This window comes from Ostrea edulis, chromosome 3 (genome assembly GCF_947568905.1).
Source record: "Ostrea edulis chromosome 3, xbOstEdul1.1, whole genome shotgun sequence".
Taxonomy (NCBI): domain Eukaryota; kingdom Metazoa; phylum Mollusca; class Bivalvia; order Ostreida; family Ostreidae; genus Ostrea; species Ostrea edulis.
In genome coordinates, this window is record NC_079166.1 from 2,780,100 (window position 1) to 2,794,198 (window position 14,099).

General features: G+C 35.8%; 1 protein-coding gene across 3 annotated transcripts in view; it reads right to left on the reverse strand.

The window, feature by feature from the left end:
- Positions 1 to 13,719, reverse strand: part of LOC125676784 (uncharacterized) — a 33,711-nt gene extending 19,992 nt beyond the window's left edge. The window contains exons 1-2 of one of the 3 annotated variants that reach the window (XM_056159749.1): positions 13,389 to 13,609; positions 11,772 to 11,817 (exon numbers count right to left, since the gene is read on the reverse strand). The gene's annotated coding sequence lies outside the window, so the exon portion shown is untranslated. Of the gene's footprint in view, positions 1 to 11,771; positions 11,903 to 13,388 lie in introns of all 3 variants that reach the window. The other 2 variants (XM_056159750.1, XM_056159747.1) reach the window with 2 other exon arrangements.
- Positions 13,720 to 14,099: the final 380 nt, after the last annotated feature.

Sequence of the window (14,099 nt, forward strand, 5' to 3'; positions counted from 1 at the left end):
TCTTACCCACTTTATGGCCTCATGTGACATTGCTTCAAATATTGATAATGTAAGCTTAATGATTTTTAAAAGGATATAAAAACATTTTCCCAAATGTTTTCAATGAAATGATTAAAGTGCAAGATAGCCCTTTATCCAAGCAAACAACTTACAATAAATGGGAGTACTCAAAAAGGTTGATTTATTCAACATATCAAAAAATACATATATCAGTATCTGCCTTTGTCAAATCTTCAAGTATAAAAGTAAAATATGCATGGTGATGTCAATATAAATAAATATAGATTAAAAACGGTTATTTCAAACACTGGTGCATCTCCTATGGTGTAGTTATTAATTAGAAAAAAATAATACATCATATATTTCTCAACTGGTTGTGTTAGACTTGAGAAATGCACATCTGCAGCTTTGCTCATTGTATTTTAAGGAATGAAGAACAATGCACAGCGTAATAAAACATCAAACATTAGTCATTATGTTTATTCTTAGACTGTAAAACTGTCATCTTAGCGAGACATGACAATCTGCACCTTGTTGTTGAGATATAAAATAAAAATATATTTTACAATATCATATTAATTCTTAAACTTTATACCAAATTAACTTTCAAAGTAATGGTTACCAATTAGAACTGTTCTAAAATTTGACAGATCAATTAGAAGGCCAGATTCCTCTGCCCAATTCCTGATTGCAAGAGATATAGATAGCACCTTGATCAGATTGCTGTAACAGAAATCTTCTAAACTCATTAATTAATCTGTAATTTGACAGAATGCAATTTTTCTGTTAGCAAAATGCCTCCTGAATTGCTTGATAATTACACCCATGGGACAAGGGAAATTTCTCTTGTTACTGACACAAAAGAAATAATTTGTTTGTTATATACTGCTGTATAGTACAGTGTATATAATGAAGAATGTGTAGTTTCTTGAATTAACATTTTTTAATATGGTTATTGCAATACTATTTCATCTGTTCAGATTTACACAAATGCCCAATCTGCAGCTTTGTTCATTGTATATATTTTTTCTGAACAATGCCACAGCCATAACAAAACATCAAAATACTAATCATTAAAATAGGCCTTTATACATATTGCAACCATTTGTTGTCTTAGTGAGAAATGATACTCTGCATATAGGTTGCTGAGAAAAAAAATTAAAAATTATATAGTACAATGTCAAATTAATTTTGAAAATAAAGACTAACCACAACAAACAAATTCACTTTCACAAATAATTTCTGGTATATCTGCAATTAAGAGGCTAAGATCTCTCTGCCCAATTCCCTAGAGATAAAGATAACACCTGCTTGATCATGTTGATCAGAGATGCTCTACACAAAACTCATTAATTAGTCTTGTCAAAATGCCCTTTGCATGCTACTCCCATGGGACAAGTGGAATTTCTCATGTTATTGTTAGAAACAAAGGAAACAAGCTGTACAGTATATCATAAAAAAAATATGTGTTTTCTTGATGTAACATTTTTGAATGAGGTTTTCTACAAAACTCTTATATGAGTAGGGATTGTACCAATTATAACATACTTTTTTCAAAAAATCACTTCAACTAAATGTCACAGTGACCTTAAAGTACAGTGCAACACACCTTCTACCTAAGATGACCAAGTTTCATGATTCTAGATCAAATAGTTTTCAAGTTATGAGCCGGACAGGGTTTTACCATATTTGGCCATATCTTCTTAATTAAAAGTCACAGCGACCTGGTTTTAATGTGCGACACACCTTCTACCCAAGATGTATCAACTGACAAAGTTTGATTATTCTAGGCCTTAATTAAATATAGTATTTAAGTTATGAGCCGGACACGAAAAAGATAACAGACGGACGGACGGACGGACATGAAGGCCATAACATAATACGGCCCGTCTTAAGACGGGCGTATAAAAACAGATAAAAAAAAACAAAACAAAAAAACAACCAACTTTGACCCCCTATTGTGACCCCCTCCGACCCCCGGGGGCCATGATTTTAACAATTTAGAATCTGCATTATATAAGGAAGCTTTCATATAAATCTCAGCTTTACTGGCTCAGTGGTTCTTGAGAAGAAGATTTTTAAAGATTTTCCCTATATATTTGTATGTAAAACTTTGGTCCCCTATTGTGGCCCCATCCGACCCCCGGGGGCCATGATTTTAACAATTTAGAATCTGCATTATATAAGGAAGCTTTCATACAAATCTCAGCTTTTCTGGCTTAGTGGTTCTTGAGAAAAAGATTTTTAAAGATTTTCCCTATATAATTGTATGTAAAACTCTGACCCCCTATTGTGGCCCCATCCGACCCCCGGGGGCCATGATTTTAACAATTTAGAATCTGCATTATATAAGGAAGCTTTCATATAAATCTCAGCTTTTCTGGCTCAGTGGTTCTTGAGAAGAAGATTTTTAAAGATTTTCTCTATATATTTGTATGTAAAACTTTGACCCCCTATTGTGGCCCCATCCCACCCCCGGGGGCCATGATTTTAACAATTTAAAATCTGCATTATATAAGGAAGCTTTCATATAAATCTCAGCTTTTCTGGCTCAGTGGTTCTTGAGAAGAAGATTTTTTAATGACCCTACCCTATTTTTACCTTTTCTTGATAATCTCCCCTTGGAAGGTGGCCTGGCCCTTTATTTTAACAATTTAGAATTCCCTTTACCTAAGGATGTTTTGTGCCAACTTTGGTTGAAATTGGCCCAGTGGTTGTTGAGAAGAAGTTGAAAATGTGAAAAGTTTACAGACGGACGGACAGACGCCGGAATACAGGTGATCAGAAAAGCTCACTTGAGCTAAAAAGGGTTATTTACTCCTTAGATAAAACCAATATAAGAAGATTTTCAAAGAATTTCTACATTTTCACTATATGACCAATAGAGCCCCACCCTAACACAAGAACCCCTGCCCCAGGGGCCATGAATTTCACAATTTTGGTAGAGGGCTCAACGCTCATTATAATTAGGCCCACAGTTTGGCTTCTTGATGTCCAGGAGTAAAGAAGAAGATTTTTTAAAATTACACTCATTTTGATGGTTTTTGCCCCACCCCTCAGGCCCCAGGGGGGCGGGGACCACGAATTTCACAATTTTTGTCCCCCTCCACCCACAGATGCTATATGACAAAATTGGTTGAAATTGGTTCAGGGGTTTCAGAGAAGAAGCTGAAAATGTTCAAATGTTAACGCACGACGAACAACGACGGACAAAAACAGAAGATTTTCAAAGAAATATTGCATGTTCACTATATAATTAATCAGCCCTGCCTTTACACCAGAACCCCTGATCCAGGGGCATAAATTTCAGTTTTGAAAGAAGCATCCTTGATCATCATTATCATACTATTAGTTTGTCTACTGAATACCCAGCAGCAGAGGAGAAGATTTTCAAAGAAATAAAATGCATTTTCACTATATGATCAATAGGGCCCCACCCTAATACCAGAACCCCTGACCCAGGGGCCATGAATTTCACAATTTTGAAAGAGGCATCCTTGCTCATCATAACCATGCTACTGGTTTGTCTACTTATTACCCAGAGACAGAGAAGAAGATTTTCAAAGAATTTCTACATTTTCACTATATGACCAATAAAGCCCCACCCTAACACACCAGAACCCCTGATCCAGGGGCCATGAATTTCACAATTTTTAAAGAGGCATCCTTGCTCATCATTACCATGCTATTAGTTTGTCTACTTAATACCCAGAGACAGAGAAGAAGATTTTCAAAGAATTTCTACATTTTCACTATATGACCAATTAAGAGCCCCACCCTAATACAAGAACCCCTGCCCCAGGGGCCATGAATTTCACAATTTTGGTAGAGGGCTCAACGCTCATTATAATTAGGCACACCGTTTGGCTTCTTGATGTCCAGGAGTAAAGAAGAAGATTTTTTAAAATTACACTCATTTTGATGGTTTTTGCCCCACCCCTCGGGCCCCAGGGGGGCAGGGACCACGAATTTCACAATTTTTATTCCCCTCCACCCACAGATGCTATATGCCAAAATTGGTTGAAATTGGTTCAGGGGTTTCAGAGAAGAAGCTGAAAATGTTCACATGTTAACGCACGACGACGGACAAAAACAGATCTATAGCAATAGATCACCTGAATGATTCAGGTGACCTAAAAAGGGGATGTGAGGATACTTAAAGGACAGCCTTATATTCATTTAACTCGGGGAATATAACGCCAACAGATGAAACCATGCATTAATTGTGATATTACATTTAGCCTTGACTTTTTTCTTTGAAATCAAACACTTAATAAAAACAATACAACCCATTTTTCAATTTTAAAGTCAGACAACTAAAACTAAACAAAACAAGAGGTACTGTGAGCAATGCTCACTAAGAATACCCCCCCCCCCCCCCCCCCCCCCGCGCTTACCTCAATCTCCCAAAGGGTGTTGTTAATAGGTATAAATTATATCTTTCCTGAATGTAAAAATATGGTATGCCTTTGTAGAAGAAAATGGAAGATATAGTCCGAACACAAATCCATGGTATAAACATATAATTTTGACCTTGAGATCAAAGGTCATAAAGAGGTAATGAATGTACATGACACATAGTATCATGGTGATACACCCATGTCTTATGGTATGACTATGTCAAAACCCTAGAATCAATTTTTACCTTAAGGTCAAAGTTCAAGGTCATATAGAGGTCATGAAGGTACCCGACACATCGTTTCATGGTGATACACTCATGTGTCAAATATGGTATGCCTATGTCAAAGAACAAAGAAGTCATGGCCCTGACACGAATCCATTGTAAAAACCTTTAAATTTGACCTTGAGGTCAAGGTCATATGGAGGTCATGAAGGTACCCGACACATTGTCTCATGCTGATACACTCATGTGTCAAATATGGTATGCCTATATGGTATGCCTATGTCAAAGAACGTCAAAGAAGTTATGGCCCGGACACAAATCCATTGTAAAAAAAACCCTTTGATTTTGACCTTGAGGTCAAGGTCATATAGAGGTCATGAAGGTACTTAACACATCGTCTCATGGTGATCCACCTGTGTGCCAAATATGGTATGTCGATGTCAAAGAAGAAAGAAGTTATGGACCGGACACGAATCTGCACAGACAGACAGACAGACAGACAGAGTGATTCCCATATACCCTCCTGAACTTCGTTCGCGGGGGGTATAATTAATAAACAATTTAAGTTAAATTGGTAAACAAGAGTTGCGAAAAATGGTACAACATACGCCCATTAGACCTCAGCACTTTATATGCACTCAATACGCAAGTTCCGAGATATCAGCTCTTCTTTGATGGAGGTACGTTCAGTATTCTGTTGAACGCTTGGGTGGGTACAAGATGTGTACATATATTATAGACTAACTATGTTAATAAGAATAAAAGTTCTCAAATCGTAAATTTTGTTTGTATCAGCCATTGGTATACATTAAACTGACCATATGAAGAATAATATTTATTTGAATTAGGCCAATAAATTTATTATTCATTTATTTTTTTATTTCCTCTTCTGCATGAGTGATACTTTATCAAAGAAAGATGGTGATTATAGATTTTTGTTTCAGCTATTTTATTATCAAATAATCATAAATTTACTAAGATTGTATGCCCCAGCAGTTTGCGTGGTTGCACGATGTCTGATAATCATCCTTTAGGCAATATATGAAGGCAGCGATAAGCATTTGTATCCACCGCGTGTGGGCGAAAGTATGTTTTGCGTCTCACTGCGCGTAAGAGTTCCACAAAGGGAAAGAACTATTGGACAACTAGGAAATTGCGTATTGATATCATAGAAAACCTTAAAATAGGTCATGGTGCACCAATCCATTTGACATGTAAACTGATCGTGTATTTCTCTGAGAGGGTGGTTGTAACAAAATGATGGTGCAATAGCTGTATATATCCATAATGAGAAAAAGTCCAGAAAAGTATTTCACCTACTTTTAGCCATAAAGTGGCTCATGGTGCAATCAAGTTGATTGATTGATTGAATGCACTGTTTAACATCCGCTTGAGAACCTTTCACTCATATGGCGAGGTCACCATTACCGGTGAAGGGCTGCAAAATTTAGGCCTATGCTCAGCGCTTATGGCCTTTGAGCAGGGAGGGATCTTTATCATGCTACTCCTGCTGTGAAACGGGACCTCGGTTTTTGCAGTCTCATCCGAAGGACCGCCCCATTTAGTCGCCTCTTACAACAGGCAAGGGGTACTGAGGACCTATTCTAACGCGGATCCCCACGGGAGTTCAATCAAGTTGAAATGTGAACTGATTGATATGTAATTCTCTGATAGGGAGGTTGTAAAAATTTCATGGCAATACCTGTATTCATAACAGAAAAAGCCTGGAATATTAGTTGTCTGACCTACTTTTACTCTTAAAATAGGTCATGCTGCACCAATTAAATTGAAATATGAACTGATTTGATATGTATTTCTCCATGTTCTCTGAGAGGGATGTGATGACAAAATTTCAGAGCAATTAATACCTGTACATATTCATAACAAAAAAATCTATTCAGGAGAACTTTTTCACCTATAGCTACTATTACTCCTAAAGTAGGTCATATATGGTGCACCAATGCAGCTGAAATGCAAACTTATATTCCTCTGCAAACTAATATACCTCCAATTGGCGTTAGGAGTTTGTGTTACCACAATTCACGTTCCTAGCCCCAGTACAAAGTTTTCCTAATAAGGTTGATCGATCCTCATGTGATGTCATAGGTTTTTGCAAAAATCTTAATAAATTAAACTTTGCGCATGATAGAAATATATCTTTCTGAGTTATTTCATGCACTGGATATAATAAAACATCTGGTAAACTATTAATACAGAAAAAATGATATTTTCCAGAGATAATCAATTATTTATGATTTATAAAAATGTTGTCAAGGGCAATAACTCCTATGCTGGAATTTCCTCTACTGGATGTCTATTATACATTGGTTTCCTTAAAGGGACTGGTTCACGATTTTTGATAAAAATATTTTTCATTTTTGATGTTAAACATTAGAAATATAACTCATTTAATGTTGACAGCCAAAATTTTGACCTTCTGAATGCAAGAATGAAAACAATATTTTAGCCTTAAATATGTGTTATGTAAACAAAGACTCGAGTCTTTTTATGTAAACAAACAAACAAGTGAAATATTGATTTTGTAATATAGTGCATCTTAATTTTGCATAGTCACAAATTTTAACTTTTAAATGACACATTTCACCCCAAAAATGCTTGAAATATGAAAGATATAATAACACTTAGATCGATATCCATTTCTTTTGAAAATTTGTAAACAATAGCATACCGCAATCTTTGTTTACAAAACAAATAATAAACTCTCTAAAATGAGCTTCTGTGATGATGTATAACCTTAATTTTCATGAGAAATCTTTCAAACATATTAGACAATAGATTTTGATCATTAAAAGTGAAAAACAAAATTTTGGGTAAAATCGTGAATCAGTCCCTTTAATATCCATAATTAATCTATATAAATCTATGAATTAGCAGTTTTTTTCAAAAACTGTTGATAATCAAATTTTGTCATTTCAACAAGTTTTTATCTATTTTTATCATTTTGTATAACGAAAATGTGTGATTTTCTGATGTTGACGTATACTTCTGTTTACGTATGTCTGACATCTTTAAAAAGGTGGCAACATATAAATTTTCTTTAGTTATTAATTAAATTAGACTATACTGAGTGGAAATTAATAAAGTTTTTCCACTTTTAACCATTAGTATTGATAAGTCACATGAGGATGGAGCTACCTTAACTGATACATAATATGTGCTATGACCTTGACCTTGAAAAACAGTAGGCATCTTCCTCTCATCATAGGGTGCAATGGGTTAAGTTTTTTCAAAATTGTGGATTCTCGTAATAATTAAGCTATATAGCAGGGATCGAAATTAACTTTTTTCACCACTAGCAAATTTTAGCTAGTGGATTATTTTCCAACTAGCAAAATTGAGCTTTTACTAGCATTTTTCAATCGATTACTGTTTTACATGAATTTAAGAAAACAAGCATGTCGCTTTATCAAATTTTTGGAAAAATCTTTTAAAATCTCCTTTAAAGTGCAATAATAAAAATAAGATTGCGAATTCTTTCATTTAAAATTCAATGAATTATCAGACAACATATATGGTGCGGGTCATAGGGTACACTTGTGTGGCGTACTCGTTGTCCAGAGATCTACCACCTATTTACAGCATCATGTGGATTGAAATCTTGAAGACTGTTTGCTCCAATTCAAACTATATCAAATGCTGTCTGACGTGTTTCATACCGATCGTTAAGCCGTTCTTGGCACACTGATTTGACTTCAGATAACTCCATTTACCTGATGAGGATATGGGGCTCACGGCGGGTGTGACTGGTCAACAGGGGATGCTTACTCCTCCTAGGCACCTGATCCCACCTCTGGTGTGTCCAGGGGTCCGTGTTTGCCCAACTATCTATTTTGTATTGCTTGTAGGAGTTATCAGATTGATCACTGTTCGTTATCTTCACCTTGGATATGTTCAAAACTTTTGGAAATTTCATCTAAAAAAATTCTAGTTGAAAAGAAAACCCCGGGAACTCGAAGTGTTTAACTATAGAGTACAGAAGGACACCACGTGAAACGGTGACACTAACTCTGTCATGTGTTGTTTCATGTAGACACGGACGAGATCAATATGCTTGCTATTTAAATCAGACGTCTTTGAGACGTTCAAAGTAGGCCATCTTCGACATCACTGACTGAGATGACCTTGGCCTTAGTTATTTGTTCGATCCACGTTTACTTTTTCAATACTTGTATATTCATTCTGTAAAGCATTTCTATGCACAAGACAAAATTATTGTAAACTTCAAAGTACAGCCAATAAACAGAGGAAATCCAGGAAAAAGATCGGGGTTTTTTCACTCGCAAAAAGTTGTGATCACTTGTGATTTTTTACTCGCAAATTCAATTTTTAACTCGCATAAAGCGAGTATTTCCCCTTAATTTCGTTGCCCGAGAGATTGTGCTGGACCTTTGCAGGGTTGGCAAAAAAGTAGTCAATACTGGTTAAAACCGATCAATACTGGTCGATTGAAAATTATTTGGTCATTATAGTCTGTGTTATTTATTTTACAGGAGCTTGGGTTTAGGACTTCCCCGCCCTCCAAATAAGCTACATGAGTTGATTTCATTATTTTTTTGTTGAAAATATTTCTAATACATGCCGACAACGTCGTGCATACCCCTAAAGTCCAAACTAATTCAAAATAAGCCATTTTACAAAAATACCCTCACTGGTTATTATAACAGAACAAGGTTTCTAACTCCCGCATCATGGCGTCTGCAAAAATGTCAAACTCCCTGGGAAAACCTTGTCCACAGTCGTTCAAAATTCATTTACCCCTAAAAGTAACAGTCCCCATAGCTTCATAAATCATCCATGGTTTAAATACACAACTTTTTAGTAGCGCATTTTATAGTCCCATCTGGGAATTCCATCGTTTCTTACAGGTAGTCGTAGATTTTCAACTTTGATGGCCGGAAGTTGGTATTGTACAGAAATAGTCACCCAGTCGATCAATTTTTAGAAAGGGGAAAACCCGAAGAGAACTTCCGAATGTCGTACGCGCTATGAAAAATCTAGAGAATCGCGATGGTTTAAAGGATGTAGATTTTCAAAGAGTAAAAAATTCAATGATTATACAGACGATTATAGATATCGAATTTCAAATTCTGAACCCTAACACTTGTGATTTATTTTAAATGTTTAAGTGACCATTATGGTAAATACTGTAATTCATAACATGCACTATCAGTTTATAATATACTCATAAGTCATAAAATTAAATAAATAATGTACAAATGACTGTTGAATTGGGGATGGTGTAAAAGTTTCTGTTCAAATTCCGTAGTTTAACAAGAACTACCTATAAGTATTGTTTCATTAATCTTCATTTTAACTGTTGAATAAACATTTGAGGGGGTGGGTTGGTGATGTTTTCATAACAATAACAGGCACACTGGTCATCTCTGATCCCAGCCTATGCTTATTAACACCTGTCAACTCTGCTTCCTGTGGTCAGGTAATGTCCAGCTACCTTTTATTCTTAATCTGCCCAGGTACATGTATTAAAGGACACATCGCATGTTTTTAAACTTTTTAATTTTTTCAGCAAAATTAATTCATTTCATGCCTAAAACTACTTTACATGTGTTTTAAATGAAACAGTTTGCGTAGTTTTCGAGTTTGAAAGCGATGAAATTCAAATCTTGCAATATGCATATTTTCTTCGATATTTTACGCGCCATTATCTGTGACGTCATATGCGACCTCGAGCGAGAAGATTTGAAAACAGTTGATAGTCATTTCATAAACAGATTAGATTTAATTGACAAACAAACAATTATCACATTAACAGTTTGTAAATAACACTGCATTAGGGTGTTTTGTGCCGTTTAAGGGTGTACTTGCTGTCAGTAGAGAAGATTTGGACTGTGTTTTTTCCAATTTTCGAAGGAAAGTATGAGGGACAAGACGTGAATATTTTTTGTCGGCACAACGACTTTGCCATAAAACCCCCCAGTAGAATTTGTCCCTGTACTTTTTCAAACAAGCACTTGGACAAATACGTAGATAAACTGCGAGAAAATGGTTCTATCGAAGCTACGCACTGTTACATATAGGCCTATGGCATATGCTTTCCGTTCTGCTCTCGAATTCAATACACACTCGCACCAACTGACCTTCACCTTGTAACAACATATAGCCAGAACTTTGTTAGCAGTGTCTACCAACTGGTAGTTTTAAAAAAGAAATTTAAAGATAAAAGATAATTGAACTTTCAATTATAAATAATAAAATATAATATTTCCCGACTTTGAATTGAATTATAATGCTTACATTTTTTTTAAGGAACGCGTATGTGTTTACAACAACAACACGCCGCGCTCCCACTTCCTAAGTAACAACGTGTTGATAACAAAAAATAATAATTAGGCCTAATAAAATTGCTTTAATAAAATAATTTAAAAGTATTGTGATTTTCACAATAAGTTTGATCATTATTATTATTTTTTCTTTTTCGAAATGCGCCCGTGACAGTAGGCCTAGTTGTCAATGATACATGGCCTGTCTCCAATCGTCAAGCTATGCTATAGAACTGTGACCCTCTGGTAGGTACTGAAGATATTTCGGTCAGTTTCAGCAAACCAAATATATTAAACTTAAGAAATTACATTTGATTATCTATTGAAAAATATTAATCAACAATTGATCCATATAATGAAAAGACTTAAATTATCTTTATCTTTGCAAGAAATGTTCAAAAATAGGAAAATGGAGTTTAAATCACAATTGACCAGTATTGACCACTTGGGGAGTATTGACCGGGACGGTTAAAACCCAACCCTGGACCTATGTATCCAGGGGCGGATCCAGGAATTGCGGTTACGGGGGGTGCCACTTTATGAGACAGTGGGTCCTGGGCGAAGCCATGGTGGGAATCTCGGAAGCTCATGAATTTTACAGATTTTATGGGGCTTGAAACATTTCTCCTATTTAGTCATTTTTTTTTACTATTTTCTATCATTTTAATAAGGTGAAATTAATAAAATGACCCAATTTTAAGGGTTTTTTGGGAAAAGATTAAGTTCTCCCCATAAAGTAATTCAAGAAATCAAAAGATTTTGTCATTTATTTCTCTGGGAGTGAAAGAAATTATTGCTTCTTTTATCGTTTAGTACATTTTCCGAAACAAGATACCACGATTTACCTTAAATATGAAAGCCCCCATCTAAATCCACCACTGGCACTGGTATCTACAGTCATGGGACATAATTATTCGCCACCCTGTGCGCAAATGGCGTTGTATTTGCGATTAGGAACCGAAAATAGACCCCCGTGCTATAAATAGACAACAAATTTCCCCTTCATATTTTTACAACAGGGTCAAGCTACTAAAATTGATGACGTGTACACATACATTTTTTCGTCTGCTATTGATCATAAACTTAGTAAACATTGTTGATTGAAATGGGTCGTAAAGGGAAAGAGCTGAGCATTGAAGTCAGAAATCTCGTAGTTAATTCACACAAAGTGAACGGAAATGTTTCTAACTTATCAAAGACTTTAGGAATACCCAGATCTACCGTGCGAAGTGTTATTAAGAAATTCAAACAGCATTCTGATGTGAAAAATCGCACGGGAAGGGGCCGTAAGTGTCTATTCACGCAGAGGGATTCTAACAAACTTTCAAGGGTCATCAAAGAAAATCGGAGACGTACTTACAAAGACATAACAGGCATTATTAATGAAAATAGGAATCATCAATTTTGTACAAAAACTGTTGAAAGAAAAATAAAAAAATTAGGATATGTACGGAGGGTTGCAAAGAAGAAAGTGGCAGTTCGTGAAGTGAATAAAAAAGAACGTGTAAAATGGTGCAAGGAGAGGAAAGATTGGACAGTTCAGCAAGAATGGTGTAAATGGATTTTCAGTGATGAGAGTCAGATTGTTATTGGGGATAACAACAAGGTATACGTGTGGCGAAAAGCGGATGAAAAGTATAACCCCCAACTAGCGTGTCCTGCTCCGCGACGAAAGTTAAGTGTTATGATCTGGGGATGCATTTGTTTTCAAGGTATGGGCACTTTGACTGATATCCAAGGTAACATTAATGCTCAAAGATATTTACAAATAATTGATGATAATATATGGCCAGTAATAGCCAGGCATTTCCCGGAGAACAACTACATTTTCATGGACGACAATGCCCCTGTTCATCGAGCCAAAATTATTAAAGATTATGTAGCTGACAACAATATTAATACAACAACATGGCCAGCACAGTCACCAGATTTAAATATAATAGAGAACATATGGTTACATTTGAAAAGAACACTAGAAACCCGTCTCCATTTTATAAACTCTCGACAAGATCTTATAGCGGAAAATCGGACTGTGTGGGAAAACATTCCATTAAACTATGTACAGAACCTTTATAATTCTATACCAGGGCGACTAAAGGAGGTAATCAGGATGAAAGGAAATCTGACCAAATACTGAGGTAAGATTTTAATTCTATCCACAGCAAACAACTTTCAAACTTCACCAAGTGGACGTGCGTTTAATGGCAGCCATTTTGAAAGTGGCGAATAATTATGTCCTATGACTGTACATAAAAATGTTACATCACCTCATTTTGAAATATCACAAGCTAGTGCTTGGATTTTAAAAGATGAATACACACTTAAAGCTATATTTGTATTCATATGTTAAAACCTAAGCATCTGTGTGGAATATGCGTTTGTCAAATTTTTAAAACTTCTTTGAAATCAATCCGAAAGTAGAAATTTTATATATTTCGTTCTTTTTCCATTGATATATTTACCTTATTGTGTCGTCTTTGATAACTGTATGTCCTTTTGTAATAAACAGTCAGTTCCTTGTGTTCTTCTCAAACTTCTGATCGTCAACTTTGTCAGGAGATTGTTGAGCGGTACCTTGCCCATCGTTGTTACATGTATAAGTTAGAGTATATTAAGTGAAATCTTAATGGATAAGAAGGGGCGGAGCGAACGTTAGTGAGCGAGCCCCTTCTTATCCAATAAGATTTCACTTAATATACTCTAACTGGCTTAGAATGTAACATAGTTTTTCATTGGCTGGGAACGATAGGCGCAATTTGACGTCATATAACGTGTATCAGAAGTGCCCGCCACGTTACAATGGCCGGAACATCGCAGTAATGCCGTACATACTTATCAGAGGGAGCAGTTTAAGATTCTCAATGACATAAGTAACACTCTAGGAGCTCCGGCTCCTATTTCGACTCCTACTACGACTTCTACTACTGTGAAGTGCGAATCAAACATGGAAAAAGGTGCTATTATTAACCCACCCGCGGTTAATTGTGAAACCTCGAAACAAGTTGGAATCCAGGCTTCGACAGGAATCTTGAAAATAGAAGTGCCAGAAAATGTCGGTAAAATCATCATAGTTAAAGGTGAAAAGAAGATGGATTTGGAAATTTAAATAGTGACAATTTTTCCTCTTTTTTATGTTTTTTAAGAGAAGAGGGGGGGGGGGGGTGTCAGACTGT